Raw genomic sequence first — 16,640 nt, 5'->3', positions numbered from 1 at the left:
TATTTTTCTAACAAGATGGTTGGCCTCTGGAATGAGTTGTCTTCGCGTGTTGTAGAAGCAGTAAATTTAATTGAGTTTAAGAGAACGTTTGATAACTATATCAATGATAAGGTGTGACTTTAATATTTATGTTTCTTCTTCTTATTTTTAATTTATTGATTTAATAGTTTTACTTTAGTTTGAAGGATGGGACAGCTGATATGGAACAATAGGTCCCTTGTTGTCCCTAAACATTATATATATATATATATATATATATATTGTTATGTTGTAATATATTCATATAAATTAAACAGCTTTAACACAAAAATGTATATGTGTCTTAGGTAAAAACATATGTATATAAATAGTACACATGAACTCCTTAAAACTTGTATATGACAGCTCCCATGTTTACATAACGTAAAAGGTTATTATATAAATTTTGGCAGTTAATTATTTTACTAAAGAGTTTCTTTGGTTGTTTGTAATTAAGCACAAAGCTACACATTGGGCTATCTGTGCTCTGCCCACCACTGGTATGGAAACCCAGATTCTAGCGTTGTAAGTCCGCAGACATACCGCTGTGCTACTGGGGGCAACTAAAGAGAGGGGTGAACAAATGTTACACACTACCTTCGTTCGTTTAAAACAACAATTATTGCACGTACTGTTTTTAATTATTACTACTTTTACTATTTTTTGGCTGTTTATTGTTTTACTGATATGTATGTATTGTATGTGACAAAAATAAGTCTAAAATATTAATAAAATTATTAACCGTGACAAAAAAACTAATAAACTAAGTCCTAAGCGTAATCACGTACATACGAAAATTACGTTCCTCTATAAAAGCCTCTAACACATCTGGGATATATATAGTTATGTTGCCTCATACTTCATGAGAGACTCTCCGAATATTCTTTGATTGGCAAATTATGGTATCAGTATTATTATGGCGAATCATCTCATTCTCTTTAATATTTTTGCCGTAATGGTGTTGAAGAAATATATTTCTTAAAGGCATAAATGTTTTATATATCGAAAGTAACATAATAATCGGAAAAATATCGTTAATTCTTACAATGTCAAAGTTGATGGTTCAAAGATTAGCGTTAGATATTTTTAATTAGCTTTTTTTACCGTTTTATAAAGCAAATTATTTAGAAAATAATAAAATTGGTATAATATTTTCCAAAATATGTTAACATTAGTCTTGTATTTTTACTTTAACTTCGATCCAAGTTACATGAGCTGTTTTTCGCACCAAATATTGCAGTACGTTTCATATCAGTATTTTAAACATCAACCAGGAACATGCTTGAGAAGAGAAGAATCCACTGATACCTAATTTAATAAAATCGGCTGAGCAATTTCTGCTATAAACTGGTCTTTTGCTCGTAAAAATAAGAAAATCGAAGAAACAAGATTCGAAAGTAGACACTTTCTAATTTCCGGTTGTTCTGGATAAATTCTCACTTGATGAAATCAAATATACTGGCAGATGGGTGAAGAATATTAAATAAAACGTTTTACACGTCTGTACGAATGTGAATAATAATGATGAAGATTTGAGTTAAAAATAAGCGATGACAGTCCCTCTATATAATTTATTAATGTATCCGAATATCAAATATGAAACATATTAATTTATTTATTTTTATCCTCAATTGAATATTTCAAAATATTATTTTCAAGTAGCAAACATTTATTATTGAAATTGGACCACTTCAACACGACTGACTTTTTAAAATCTATAATGATCTATATACACTTCCAAATATAATGCTACCTCGGCTAATGTATTTCATTGTTTCTGGTGTTTTCAGTTGTAACTACGGTCCAGAGGGTATAAAGTTTCAATATCCATGTATTATAAGACAACAAAATTAATACTTGTTGTAAGTTAGGTAGGAACTTGTTAAAGATTTAAAATGAATTTCATAACTTTTTTTATACATTCCTCGAAATTTCTAAATGATGTCAATGATAAATAATAGCAAATACCATTGTCATATAAATTAAATAGTTTGTGATACAAAAATGTTTGCATGTTATGTAAAACCTGTGAAACGTTTACGTGAGCTTCTTTAAACCGTAAGTGATAGTTCCCATGTATACAGAACCTTGAAGCTTATTACATAAAGTTTTGAAGCGATTCCCCCGGTAGTCAATGATTTTACTAGCGAGAGATGAACATTACATCCATCAACAAAAGCTGCTAGCACATCTGGAATAGACATATACGCTGCTTCTTATACCAGGAGAATATTTAAAGATTCTTTGATTGGTAAATTAGTGTATGATTAACAAATGTACTCGAAGAGAGTAACAAAGCATAAACTCTGGGTGAGATACGTTAGGTCAGTTTCAGTTGAACTACTTCTACATTGCAGAGTGGGCAACACTTTAAGTTCTGATTAATAGCTCGTAGTTCCGGGAGAACCAACAGCAGGCAATGAATACTCCAACTATAGATTTAAAAAAATCTGATGGAGCACAAATCAAAGTTGGCCATCAACTAGCGGGAGTATGGCAGACAGCTTGTGTCAAAATGTTTGTTGGTCAACCTAGATCTCTTAAGGCTGAATGGAGCCTCCTGGTTTCTGTTTGATACAGCAGTTGCCAGAATATTGGTAGATTTCGAAGAATATCAGCATGTCCAATTTAAATCACCACTCTGATTAATGGTTGCTGACATTTTATTTTTTATGGAAAATTATGATGCCTCCAGGTTTTCATAGAAGATGTTCATCACAAATCAAAGGTATTATCTCCAGTTATAGTTCTGTGCTTTGGCATACTCAGAACTGATGTACATCAGAGAGCAACTTTCAGTTTTACCTGAAAAACCGATGAATTAATGTTTTGTGAGAGAGTTATCCAATGTCGGGTCGACGTAGTCTAGGAATAGTGAACTACATGAATCTATGCAATGTAGGGAATAACAGTACCTTCATGTATACAAGTGGTGTTCCATGGTCTGGTATGAATAATGTATAGTGGATCAGTACTGTGTTATGTAGTTATGGAGCCAACACATAAAATAACCTTTTCCTGTCCAGAACCTAAGCAAAATTAACTCGGGCAATTATCTGACTGAGTAGCGGTGAAGTCTCAGTGTTTCTTTGAAATTATGGGTGATTGGCTATACAGTCTTATGTTAGAATGGACATTTGGGTAGTAAACACAGTGGAAGTAACCAAGCTAGCAGTGATGCTTGGCTTATACTAATTTACAAAATCTGAAAATGAGTATACAGATGTCAACATATCTAGAAATGGTGACTGAAAATTGTACAAATAATCTGGATACAAATTGCAAAAGCAATTCAGTGACTTGATGTTTGAATATGCTGATGTATTTATGGGATCAGATGAACAAATTGGTTGAAAAGCAATAACTCGCATGTTCAATAAAGCAACCCAGGAGCACTATGTATAAAGCCAGAAATGTGATACAGTTAATGTTAAAGGACAGCATAGTATATCCTTTGATAAATTGTTGATCACCTCCAATAGTGATTGTTAGACAGATGGAAGTTATGTGAAGATGTCTTTACCCTACAATGAATAGACGAATTTGTTTGTCAAACCAGATTGTTGATTAGGTTGAACAACAGTAATTCAACATCACATAAAAAAAGGTCATGAATGTCCAATCAAGCAACTTTCACATTAGCTTCTTTGTAGTGCCCTCGCATGGCCAGGTGGTTAGGGCATTCGACTCGTAATCTGCGGTTCGCGGGTTCGAATTTCCGTCACACCAAACATGCTCGTCCTTTCAGTGGTGGCGGCGTTATAATGTGACGATCAATCACACTATTCGTTGGTATAAGAGTAGCCCAAGAATTGGCGGTGGGTGGTGATGACTTGCTGCCTTCCCTCTAGTCTTACACTGCTAAATTAGGGACGGCTAGCGCAGATAGCCCTCGGGTAGCTTTGCGCGACATTCAAAACAACCAACAAATTCTTTGTAGTACTGAGGACTTACCGATCACAGGATACAGTGGATTTTAAATGGCAGGACTGTACAGCTTTGTCATTTCTAGTAGATATTTTCAGAAAGAAAACCTATGACGAGTTTATGTTTTGATTTTAGACTGGTGAATACCGTTACCATGAGTACATGAATGTATAGATGCATGGGAAGGCTGAAATTTCTTCAGCATTTTCCATCTGTCATATTGAGACTAGCAAGTCAAGGTAGCTGACTTATTTTAACATGAGAGATGGCTAGTTTGAGTTTCACATCATGGAGCTTAAACTAAATTGACTGCAATGGAAGAGATACTGGATCTCCTTCAATGATATTTGGTGTTTATCCACACATGCAAGGATAAGATTGAAAACCTGATATTGGTTCTAATGAAAGTAGGCTTGAAATTGAAACCAGAAACATGTGTACTTATGTAAACAAAAAATAATTTTTGGTCATATTATAGGTATACATGAACAGACCCTTCTAAGAAAGAAGTGATGAAAGACTGGCTTCAACCTGTGTCTAAACAAAAATTTGGCGGACCAAGAAATTTTAATATGTATTCCAATCCCTAAAGCTTGCTTTAATGGAGGATCCAATAATAGTAACTCCATGATAAGACAATGTATTCCAATTGAACACTAACACCAGTGATAGTGGAGTCATTCTGTGCTATAACAGTTGCTAAACAGTGTAGAATGTGCAATCATGTACTAAAGTAGTATGCTCATGATTCCTGAATTTGAATATTGAATGATAGAAAAAACTGCTTGCAGTTGTAATCTTTGTAAAGCACTACCAACACTTCATGTATAGAAGGAGGTTCACCATTAAAGTGGACTGACATAATTAATCAGTTTTAAGCTATTTGAATTGATGATAAATAAAACATTGAAGGATAAGACTTCGTCAAATTACATCACTCAAGCCCAGAGATTGGAAATGTGTATGTATATTAAATGTCCTGATTCCTGACATCATGTGGAAATTCAAAACATTTCCAACATAAAGACACGCAGAAAACGATTCCACTAGTGAATAAATAATACTATTTACACTTCAGAAGACCCTAGAAGAGCAATTAATGGACAAAATCTAGCAACGCTTGTGATGCAGTAAGGTAAAGCTTTAACAGCACAAATAGAGGAATATAGAATTAATGCAAGGAACCTCCTACATTGGCAGAAAGGTGTACTGCACCACCATTACCAATCACTAAGACATAATTCTCAGATTATACTGTAGGTAAGAGGTCCCCCAGATTTCCAAAACAAGGAATTTTGTAGATTTTACATAACACAAAAACTAAAGATCACAAAGGTATTATCCACACTTGTACTACGATTCAGTGATAGTTCTACGGTCATATTCGAGTCACTGGTTTACTTATTTTATGGTGTTTGCCATTCAGAGAAAGAACAAGCCAAGTAAATGCAAACTCCTAAAAAAATTGTTGGCACTTCTCTATAGAGGATAAAACTGGATATTGCTAGTCCACTTTCCAAGACTGAATGAGATTATTAGTACATATTCATCACCACTGACTACTTCAGAAAGGGTGCTTAGACTTTTTTATTGATCAATACTTTGATACAGTTAATACTTTTTGGTGGACTCCTGGATATCATGTTTTTGAGCACTAGAAGAAATCCACAAAGTTCAAAGAGTTAACTTCAGTATCCAGATACTAAATTTACTTAGAAGAATTAGACTAACAAAGTAACTCACACTATGGTTGGGAGAAAACACATGTTTGTAAGAGTAGTGTAAGATATTTTGATTTGACCAAACTGAAATATTTATGAAAGTGTGATTAGTAAATAAAATTCGCAGAAAGTGGCTTAGTTATCATTACGAATGTAAACTTAATTTGCATCATGTTTCACTTAGTTGTAATAGAATATTTTCAGTAATATAGGTTGAAATGATTTATAAACACCCAGTTTTCTGAATATTTTATTAAAATTCTTTCAATACAAGATACAGATATAAAATAGGAAATATGCAATCTGTGAGTGCATTAGGGGAAAGGACACAAAGAAAAACCTATGTAGTTAAACTTTGTAAGTCAACCAAAGCTAGTACTATATTTGTAACTGTAGAAGATCCCTAAGGAGAAATAATGTGAGCCTTAAAAGATTCTAAAGGTTAGAAATATGGGTTGGTGTCACCTAACACAAGTCAGCTCGAGTGTGTAGAAATTAGCATTGTGATCTCGACATCCATTGCTTCTTACTAAAACTGAGCTAGTAGCCACAAAGTAGTGAGAAGAGCAGGACTGTGTTGAAGGGTAAGATGCGTTGACTGTGTTTTGGCAGTGAAAACAAAAGAAAGAATAAACTAAAGTATTGATCATCAAATGGAGAACCAATTAAACCTGAGAACCAGTAAGTTTGCTGGTATTAAAGTACATCTTCTACAGGTAATAAAGAAAAAAGGTGAGAGTATTTAAAAAAAAATCATAGAAATTTCGTTTAACCTATGTATAATTTATGTGCTCATCTCTTAAAGGATTTCATATAAAGAATTGGTTGTAATGGAGCAGTTACAACCCCTTTTACACCTACTCCCTGACTGAAATTTTGATCAATTAGAATTGACCTGACATGTAAGTTTTTAATCCAGACATAATGCCAAAGACGTCACACAAGCTTTTCATTTGGTTCATAATGGATCACGTTAATGAGAACAAGTACTTGTAGGACTTCCAATAGAGTGAATGATTGAACTATGTGGACGATCCTTGATTTCTAAGTGATGGTCTGACATATTCACTATAGCCAAGCTCATGGATGAATATGCACTGCTTTCCATTGCATCATACATGAGGGACCTCCATTTGCCTGGTTTGACTTGCACTGAAGTCTCTTCTCGCTGGATATCCTCAGTTGGCTCAAGCATGTCCCATAGGTCTCAGATCTCCACTGGACAAAATGGTGATTGAGAAAGAAGCAACAAAAACCATGGCTTTGTCGACAACCTTCCAGACAGCCCAGCAGCAGTGACCATCATCATTACTTATAGTGTCCCGTCAAAAGATGTAAGGATACCATGCAGCAATATAATGGTGCCAGATGTGCTCACACCTTCAGCACATGATATGTCTAAGCCCGAGGATACCTTTCTAGAGTTTATATTTTCTTGAATATCGACCAGGATCCAAGAGGTCAGAGCAGGATGGGTCCCCAGACAATCTCTGCCACTTCCAGATTTGCAACGACCACTGGAATGATGACTACCATGGTGGCCCAGACGAGCTAGTTGGCTCTTGCCAAACTATTGCCGCTGCCAAGAATTTGGTTATACATTAGTGAGGGTGGTATCACTCACCAGACCAACACTGTCTACGACAATGATTAAGGCATCAACATCAAAGCATTCCAGAGGCTAGTTGAGTTGCTTGTGAAGGTTATTTGTTATGTAACCAAATTATTTTATCTGCACTATAGAAACCCTTTTTAAAAACTATTACTCTATGTCCTAATTTAACTATTACAATGAGATCTTTGTGAATTTCATTTGATACTTATAGTCAATTTCACATCACTAAGCAAGGATAACAGATAGAAAACGATAAAAAAGTATAAATCCATCAGTAAGGTTAATGTTTTCTTGTTCTCGCACAAGCTATTTTTTGTTGATTTGCATACGTTTAATATATGTTGTTTTTTTGCAAACTTGGCATCTCTAGAAATTTCATATGTTCATTTTATAACCAGGGTCGGCAATTTTGGTCTGAATATATTTTCTAGATACATTAAACAACCTTTATTTTTGTAAATACATTTTTATGTATGTAGAATGTCTGGTATTTTTAGATAAAACCAATTTTCTGACAAATATTAGACAGGTAAACCCACAATAACAACAGATTTGATCAAGAAATAATGGGTGTAACTTGACTCAATTTTAATTTGCGTGAGAAATAAAGAGATTGGACACATAGCAACAAAAACAAGTGGACGAATGCCTTTACTAGATCAATGAATAGCTAGTCAGCTTTTCATTCCTCACGATGAATCCCTGCCAAACTAGTCACCATGAAACCCATGGAAAATTGGAAAAAGTGCACTAGAAACTAGAATGTAGACTCGCTTTTTTGTCTAGTTTCGGTGTCACCTCGTTACCTCTGTTTACTGACAGAACTAGTCGGCTGTCACTTTAAGTCGACGTCATAATCGGCCAGCCAAGGATGTTTCAATGCTAACCCGTTCAACCCACATTCAACATACAATACTGAAACATGCCACTGTGCAGAGGAGATGTCACCTACTAGAGAACAAATAAACTAGAATAAAACAAAGGTAACAATTTTACAGACCATGTGTAGACCCCATGACAATGAGAAAACTACATAAAGAAAAATACATAAAATTCTATATTACTAATACTATATTACTAATTCTATATTAGAAGAACGAAAGTGTATGATATTTCCACATATCACAAATGATCATATATTTTTTCCATACCAGTTATATTAGTTTTGAACAATTAAAATATTTGTATTCAACTAATACCGAGAGTAGCAGCACTTTAGGTTTCATCTCATTTAGCAGTAATACATTATGCCTAACCCTTTAGATAAGGTTTTATTTTCTTTTAGTTACAATGTTACAAGCGAACGGTCTTTCTCGTGTTTCTACTCAATGTTTACGTCGATTTATATTACCAGAAAACCATTTTTACCTATGAAGTAGTATTTTACTATAGGCATGAAAATGTATACTGTATACCTATTATCAAACCTATTTTGATTTATCCTTTCTCGTTTTCGTATTCTTGAAACTACTGAAGTATATTCATTTGAGAGTTGTGAATTATTGCTAGTGCGGTTTAAAGACTTTAAAACAAGCCTACCTGAATTAATAATCATATAGTTATATATATATATATGAAAAATGTGTTTTTTATTTTTTTAGAAGCCAAACACCATTCCAAAAAGACATGGATGAAGGACTTGATCCCGATACCAGGGAACCTGATGTCATCCCTGCTTCAGCTATTGACTCCCACGGTATGTTTCATTTCTGTATTTTTTAGTACTATGCTCTGTCACAATATAGATTATCACTTCTTCTTGTACTATTGTGATTTTTGTATTATTAATTCTACTGAATTTTCTATATATTATTGTAATTGTTTATTCTAAATGCTGAATTATTAATCGCGTTTGCATTAGAGTGAGTAGACGAGACAATCAGTCGCTGATTGAATTTGATCGAAGACGAATGTATTGTAATGTTCGTCATGTGTTAATTTTGAAATGAGACCCAGAGGCTAGCGGGGCGGGCTATTGTTCGGCGCCTCCATGTTCAGCCAAAAAATAACCCGCGCTTTTCACTTTGAGGCCTTGGTTGCGTTATAAAGACGGTGGTCAACTCCCACTATTCGGTCAGAAAAGAGTATTCCAAGCGTTGGTTGTTGGGGCTGTTAACTAGCCGACTTTCACCATCAGCTCAAAATTAATGATGACTAGCCTGAATAGCGGACCCGGCATGGCCAGGTGGTTAGGGTGCTCGAATCGCAATCCGCGGGTCGCGGGTTCGGATCCCCGTCCCACCAAACATGCTCGCCCTTTCAGCCATGGGGGCGTTATAATGTGACGGCCAATCCCTCTATTCGTTGGTAAAAGAGTAGCCCAAGAATTAGCGGTGGGTGTTGATGACTAGCTGCCTTTCCTCTAGTCTTACACTGCTAAATTAGGGACAGCTAGCGCAGATAGTCCTCGTAAAGCTTTGCTCAAAATTCAAAAACAAACAAAAGCTTGAACAGCTTTACGCGGATATACAAATATTAACAAACAAAGTCTGAAACAGTAGGATGTTCATTTACTAATGTAGAGCTAAAAATGTTTGTATTAATCTTGTAAGTTTGTTATTTTAATAACTTTCTCGCGAAGTTCGATTATGTACTAAAATAATGATCAATGTTTAAAATTACTTTTGCCTCTTTGATATTTGTTTTAAGTCCATAGATTTGTATCACTTCGTGTTTTTGTTCTCTATGCTTAAAACTTGTAATTTTGAAAATAATACTTAATTTCCTTCACCGTATCCTGGAAATTTAGAGAAACTTATATGATTCTTAAAACTTTATGGGTGTGTTTTTGACGAATCGTTTTAATGGAAGGAAGTGTCAGATTCAAAAGGTAAAGTAAAGTAAAAGCTTGTTACTTACGAGATTTATTACACGTTTACAAAATTCACAAACAAAGTCTTCAATCGAAAGAACATTTAATTAAAACTTCTTTACCTTTTCATATATTGCATTATTAATTGGTATGAAAACAATGAGTTTACAAAATATATATATACACATCATTGTGTAGAACACCAGAATCTTAAACGTGGTTTCATTAGGGATTCTATATGTGCATAATTTAACGCAATTTATTTAAATTGTAGGTAAAAGTTTAAGCCATACGACAATTACATTAATTTTTAAGTTAGCATGTGTGTATATACTGTAGGAATATATATATATATATATTAGCAACGTAATTTCTGTACATAATAGCATGAATAATTTAATGCAAAACAGTAACAACAAACGCGTTTCAAACAAAGCTTTAAATATGTTATACGTAAATGTTTCTCATAAAGTCTTGTTGGATGTTTTTTGCTTAAGAACAATTTTATGTTCTAAACTGCTTAAGGACACTGCTTCTATAAACGAACCTTTATTTAATTCTCTACGGGTGATTCTGAAAACATAAGTATTTGAAATACATTGCGTTTCTAATAGAAGTTTCTAAAGTATTTAGTTAAAGACTATACCCTAAAGTCAATAGCAATTAATAATACTTGCAGCTTTTGTGTGATAAGACGCTGTTCTAGTATCCTTTTAATAAGTTACGTCTCATGAGAAACATGAGGTCGATAAAGATTAGACCCATTTCCCAGGGAGGCAGTCTAGAAGAAAACATCTTCTTACAGGCTGCCAGCAGATGTTGACATGAATCTTAGATTAATGAGAATATGAGAAAACGGAAGCCTGTACGTGAACTTTGTATGTTAATTTTGACGTGGTTGATTTCTCATACAAGTACTCAGTATGTGTTCCCTAGTGTCTAAGCACAAATTTATCTTTTACTTGAGGAGCGACGTTCTGTTGTGTACGAGCAAACGTACCTTACGATTTGTTTTAAATTTTAATTAATTAAGTAAAATGAAGTTATAAGCACTACGCTGTAGTTTTTAATAGCCTGGACTAACTTACTAAGGCATAATTCCAGTGATGAATGATACATCGTGTTATAACTTCATAATTGCTACTGGAGATTCAAAAATCATACTCGAGTATAGTTCAACATAATGGCTTTTTTATATACTTTGTGAAAGCGACACTTTATATAAAATAATATTATTTTAAACCCATCATCGTTGTAATATGTTTTATACGTACGACTTGAAAAATTAGTCTAAAAACGTAATTCTTATTATTCAGACTCTCGTGAACATAAAAGCTATTGTTTGTTCTAGAGCAAGCCACATTGGGCTATCTGCTGTGCCCGCCACAGGAATTCGAACCCCGGATATTAGCATTGTAAGTCGGTAAACTTACCGATAGTAGTATGAAAGCAGTCAGCCATTACGCATATATTTTTCTTATTATTACTGAAACCTGATAACACAATCATACACACAAAATCTATGATAAAATTGGAATCGTTGTTGTTTAAGACTCATAACGTAGGTAAATTAATATGTAGAATTTTACACCGATTTTTCTCTACGTTAAAATACATTTATGTGCGAGCTTTCGGCCCTCTTACTGGAGCCTTTATTGGGCAACAATGTATTGCGCGATAAAAATTCGTTAAACTGTGGAACGCTGCTTTAAAATAGGTATCTAGGCAACATCATGTCAAAAACCGTTTAAAAAATCTCAAATTGCTATCAAATTGATTAAAAAGTAAAAAGAAAGACATGAAACTTGGAGTTTTACATTACTCATTGTTCTTAGAAACGAATCCACTGAGAAACGCGGTCTTCAGGTTTTTAGTACGTTTTAGATTTCTTGTTAATTTTTTGAAACATAAAAAGTTTATAAAGATTAGACCTTGAAAGGCAAAATAATGTGATCGTATACCACTTAAATCCATAACCTCGATGCATTAATCATATGTTTAAATGATTATTGCAAAAAAAAAATAAAATGATATAATATCACAATGATCTCAAACTTTCATTTACAATGGTTATAATTAATAATGTAATAAACATACATTATTATAAGCGACGTTTAGCCGAGTTATTCGCAGTATCACTTAGTTAAGAAAACTTTCATAAAGAGAAAAAGCTTCAAATCCAGTCTATGTTTATTGTTTGCTGTTACTTGATGATGCCAGACACACTACTGATAATGTCACTCGCTCATGAATATCTCCTGCACAACTTTTTAGGAGACACAGCAGCTGAAACTGTGTTGTTGTTTTTTCTACAAGAGATCCTCTTTGTTAGTCTAATCTTTCACATGAAACTTCACATCCTGTAGAATGCAGAACATTTAGCATCAAAATTAAAATATTCTCTCACTGGTATTAGTGAAAGTAACTAGTACACTACATTTTCTAGGTCAGCTATTACAGTGAATGTTGTATTTACCAGTTATTAAGGTCGAGTTTGAGCCTACTCTCATTAATTTTCTCCTGTGTTTTTTTAATGCTTCTGTTGTTTATCAGTGCACTTGTGGATGATTCTGGTACAGATGTGGGACCTCACACATGAGTTTATTTGTATACATACATTGCTACATACGTATACTGCCATCACATTAGTCAAGTATTCCATTAGTTCATTACATCTCGCTTCCAACTACTCCGAGACTCGGGTTACTTTCGGAAGCTACACATGGTAGCAACAGTGACGTCACAACGAGGCCATCAAGCTCTATTCATTTATATTTTACGCTTTACGAAATGAATAATCACTGGTAAAATTTTGTTGAATCAAGAATTTTAAACTAAAAACTTCTTTAGCCAGGTTAAAAATCGTGCTGTTAATACTGTACTTCAATACGAACTCAAGACAAACACCTCCCTCATAGCTTCTAGATTCAGTACAGTTCCCAGGTAATTATGTAAAACATCTGCTGCGTACAAGGTGGAATAACGTGTGAGGGAGTATCATACATCACATGAGTAGTATTTCTCATGCTCATGTTCAGTGAACTGCCCATGGATCACTACCCCATTGACTTACAGGCCATCATCTCATATAGCAAGTGTTCATCTCGGTTGGCTCTGCTTGAATTCGCAAACTTTGAAAGCTCATGCTTGACAGTATGCATTACCAATTCTGTTAGACTATTAGACTGGGGGTGACAATGTGAAGTGTGAATCTTCGCTACACTTAATGCTTAACACAACTCAGCAAACACTTGGCTGTTGAAATTAGCTCCCTGACACATATGAATTTCTTCAGTTACTCCAACTCGTGCTATCCAGTTCTCTGCCAATATATCAGCAACAAACTCTGATTATGCACCGACTAATAAATAAACATCGGTACACTTCATGAAATAGTCGATAAAAATGAGCATCTATTGATGACCTTCCTCATTCTCTCTTGAAGTGAATCAGCAATATCCAAGGAGCACAAACAATTCATTGTTCGAGTTTAATATGTTTCTTCCAGTTCCAATGCCGAACTTGAATTTGTCTACAAGAACAGTTGTCAAATGTTAGCAAAAATATGGATCATACCTTGGTGCCAAACAGTTTGTTTTTTGTTTAGCAAAATCTGGATAACTTCTTGCTGTAGAGCTCCGAGGACTACTAGCTGCAGAATAAGTTTATTACCACTTCTTGGCAGTTAGTAACAATGGTAAGGCGCACCACCTTGCACTTGTAACTGGTAAAATAAGAGCCATATGTTACGTGTGTCCTTTCTGCAAATAGGTAATTTATTATGATAAAGTCATGTTCTTGCAATGTTGTTATCAAATATGCTATGATCACTTACTGGTTTTTAAAGTTCATGAGCGAGCAGGTATTTCTTCATTGTACATTATATACACTCAGGAGCCGTGAACACATAATTAATATACGTGATTACAGTATGCATTGTTGCATTACTCACTCCAACCAAAACACATGTCATTTTGCATGAGAGTAGACAAAGATAATGATATTTTGGAAAATTAGTAATAAGAACAAAACCAACAAACAAGGAAACTGTGAACTTCTTGGTTCGTCATAGGTTGAGGCCAGTTACCTTAGCTAGGTCAGTAGATATCCCACCTCTCCACCTAGTGTGATTAGGAAATTCCACCTGTGTTCAAATGAGTGAAGGCTTTCTGGACTTCAGATTCAAACTTGCATTATTTATCTGCTAGAATGTGGTTTTTAGCTAAAGAGTCAAAGTGTGACCAAACACCAAAATATTGTTGGCTTAAGTCAGACATCTCTCCTACTCTAGTCGTTTTAGTGTGAGCTTCATTAGCCTCTAGAACATGGCAGACATAATACAAAATCAATCATAATAGTACACAATTTATACAAACTATTTCTTATTTTAGGCCTGTTCTGTCATCAAGTTCGACTTGTTACTAACAAGCATATCCAAGTTGTTGAACCAATGGAAACATTCGAATTCACCCAGACATGAGTCTTTTCGCGAAAAGGAAAGACATCAACAGATATTACCATGTTCACAAATCTAAAATCAACACATAACCTCGATGTAGGTTGCTTCTTCCTGATAATCACTATTGGGATGATCAAGCACTCTCCAATGGCAGTATGACTTTGCCCTTCGATATCTGCTGTGTTTAAGAACTGGTGACTTCCCTAGTGCTCCACGGAAGCTAGTTTGTTTATTGGACGTGCAATGTCTGTGTCTATGTGGTGCTGAATCATTGTTGTTCTACCCAATTGGCCTTTTGGACACACAAAATACCTCAGCATATCCAACCAACTAGTTACTGAGTTGCTCTTGCTGCACTGGGTCTAGACTGTTTGCACAATCCTCAACCAACGACCTCAGGTATATTAGTAGCTCTCTATTTGCTTTCAGGTGCAGTGTAACAGATGCAATCCTAGCAACACTGCTATAACTGATTACCTCTACTTTGTTCACCTTACCCATAACCATTCACTATCCAGCTGGATAACTAATCACCCACATTTACAAAACAATACCAATATTTCATTCCTTGTTGGATTAACAACTGCAACTGTCTGAGCTAATGAGACTTTTTGGACAGGAAACAGCTCATTTCATGCTTGGCTTCTACAATCATGTTACATGGTATTGACATATTATAAAATCTCCAGAGCAAACCATGGAATGCCAGTTGTGTGCATGGAAGTACAGCTATTCTACCCACTACATACACTCAATTCCACTGTTTTTGGTTTGATCTGATCAGCACTGGATGACTTCCATGGAACATCATCTCTCCTGATGCAGAGGCAAAACTGACAGATAACTTCTACAGTACATCAATTTTGAAGATATCAACACTAGATTCGTGATAGGAGATGTCTACCTTTCTTCTGTTAGTGATCTTATCTTATTTATTGACATTCACCAGAACAAAGTATTATTCATTGAATTGAATGTTGGCCTCTCTTGATGGGCTTCAAACCTAACGAGGTCCACTAAGGTAATCACTGTTTCTGTTTCCACCAGGAACACAGCCTCTCACCCTTGTACCGTCACTGGCACTTAACAATATCCATCAGTCTTCAAAAAAGATGGACTAACCTTTAAAATATTTGATACAAGTAGTTTGCTGTCCTCTCCCAAGTTGTTGGCAACATCTGAATCGGCATAGTCACTTTTTGAAAGATATGTCACAACATTCATCACTCATTGTTGGTTATCCTGAACCTATTGATCTGACAGCCAGTATTAACAACCTTGTCTACTTTATTGCTCGGCAAAGTACTCGCATTTTCGGTTGACTTGCATCTCTTGAGCCCTCAGATTAAACCAATTGCTCTGTCATCTTTGCCAATCAGGAAATTATTAATAGTGCGCTTGCCAGTACCACTCTATTGCACAAGCAAAGCAGATGCTTTGGTCTTCTTAGTCTAGATGAAGTCCATATGCAGATGTCATCAACATATTCCGTGGCATGTACTCAATGGGTGCTTGAGTAAAGAAGCATATTAACATATTACATGTTTCGACAGAACATTGGTCTTTCCTCTTCCGGTATGATCAGCATTAAACAATACAAGGTTTATTTATCATACAAAGACAAAAGACACAAGGATTAAATTCAAGTTGCTCAAGCGTATGGACAGTGAATAGACCTTGCTAAGTACGACTGATGTTGCTGGGGCTATTATCACGATTTAGTGAAAGATTGTTTGCTTTAATGATTTCTGTAGTTTCTAAACTCTACACCAATAATGTGTAGAACTACAATTTTTCGTTTTCCAAGCCAAACTCCTGTAGAACTAAACACGTAGTAAGAGATCCCCAATAAAAGCGTGTCACTTCATTCCTACAGGAAGTGGAAAGCAAGTAGAAAATTCGATCCGAAAAATGGAGAGAAAAACAAGGGCAAGAGGTCAGTCAAGATCAAGAAACACCCCTGGTCTCAGAATAAATGTTTGCATGCCAAAAATTCATAGAAGCAAACAACACAAAAATTAAAACTTAAAATAAATTATATATTACTAAAGACAGTAAAAAGTTACACGGCTTATTTGAAGTTAAGCA

At 34.9% G+C, this 16,640-nt stretch overlaps 1 pseudogene; it reads left to right on the top strand.

The window, feature by feature from the left end:
- The window catches only part of LOC106462101, a 169,365-nt pseudogene that overhangs the window by 135,270 nt on the left and 17,455 nt on the right, over nt 1–16,640 (top strand).

This window comes from Limulus polyphemus, unplaced genomic scaffold (genome assembly GCF_000517525.1).
Source record: "Limulus polyphemus unplaced genomic scaffold, Limulus_polyphemus-2.1.2 Scaffold1094, whole genome shotgun sequence".
Lineage (NCBI taxonomy): Eukaryota > Metazoa > Arthropoda > Merostomata > Xiphosura > Limulidae > Limulus > Limulus polyphemus.
Note: the sequence above shows the minus strand (reverse complement) of the source record. Positions and strands in the feature narration are given on the sequence as shown.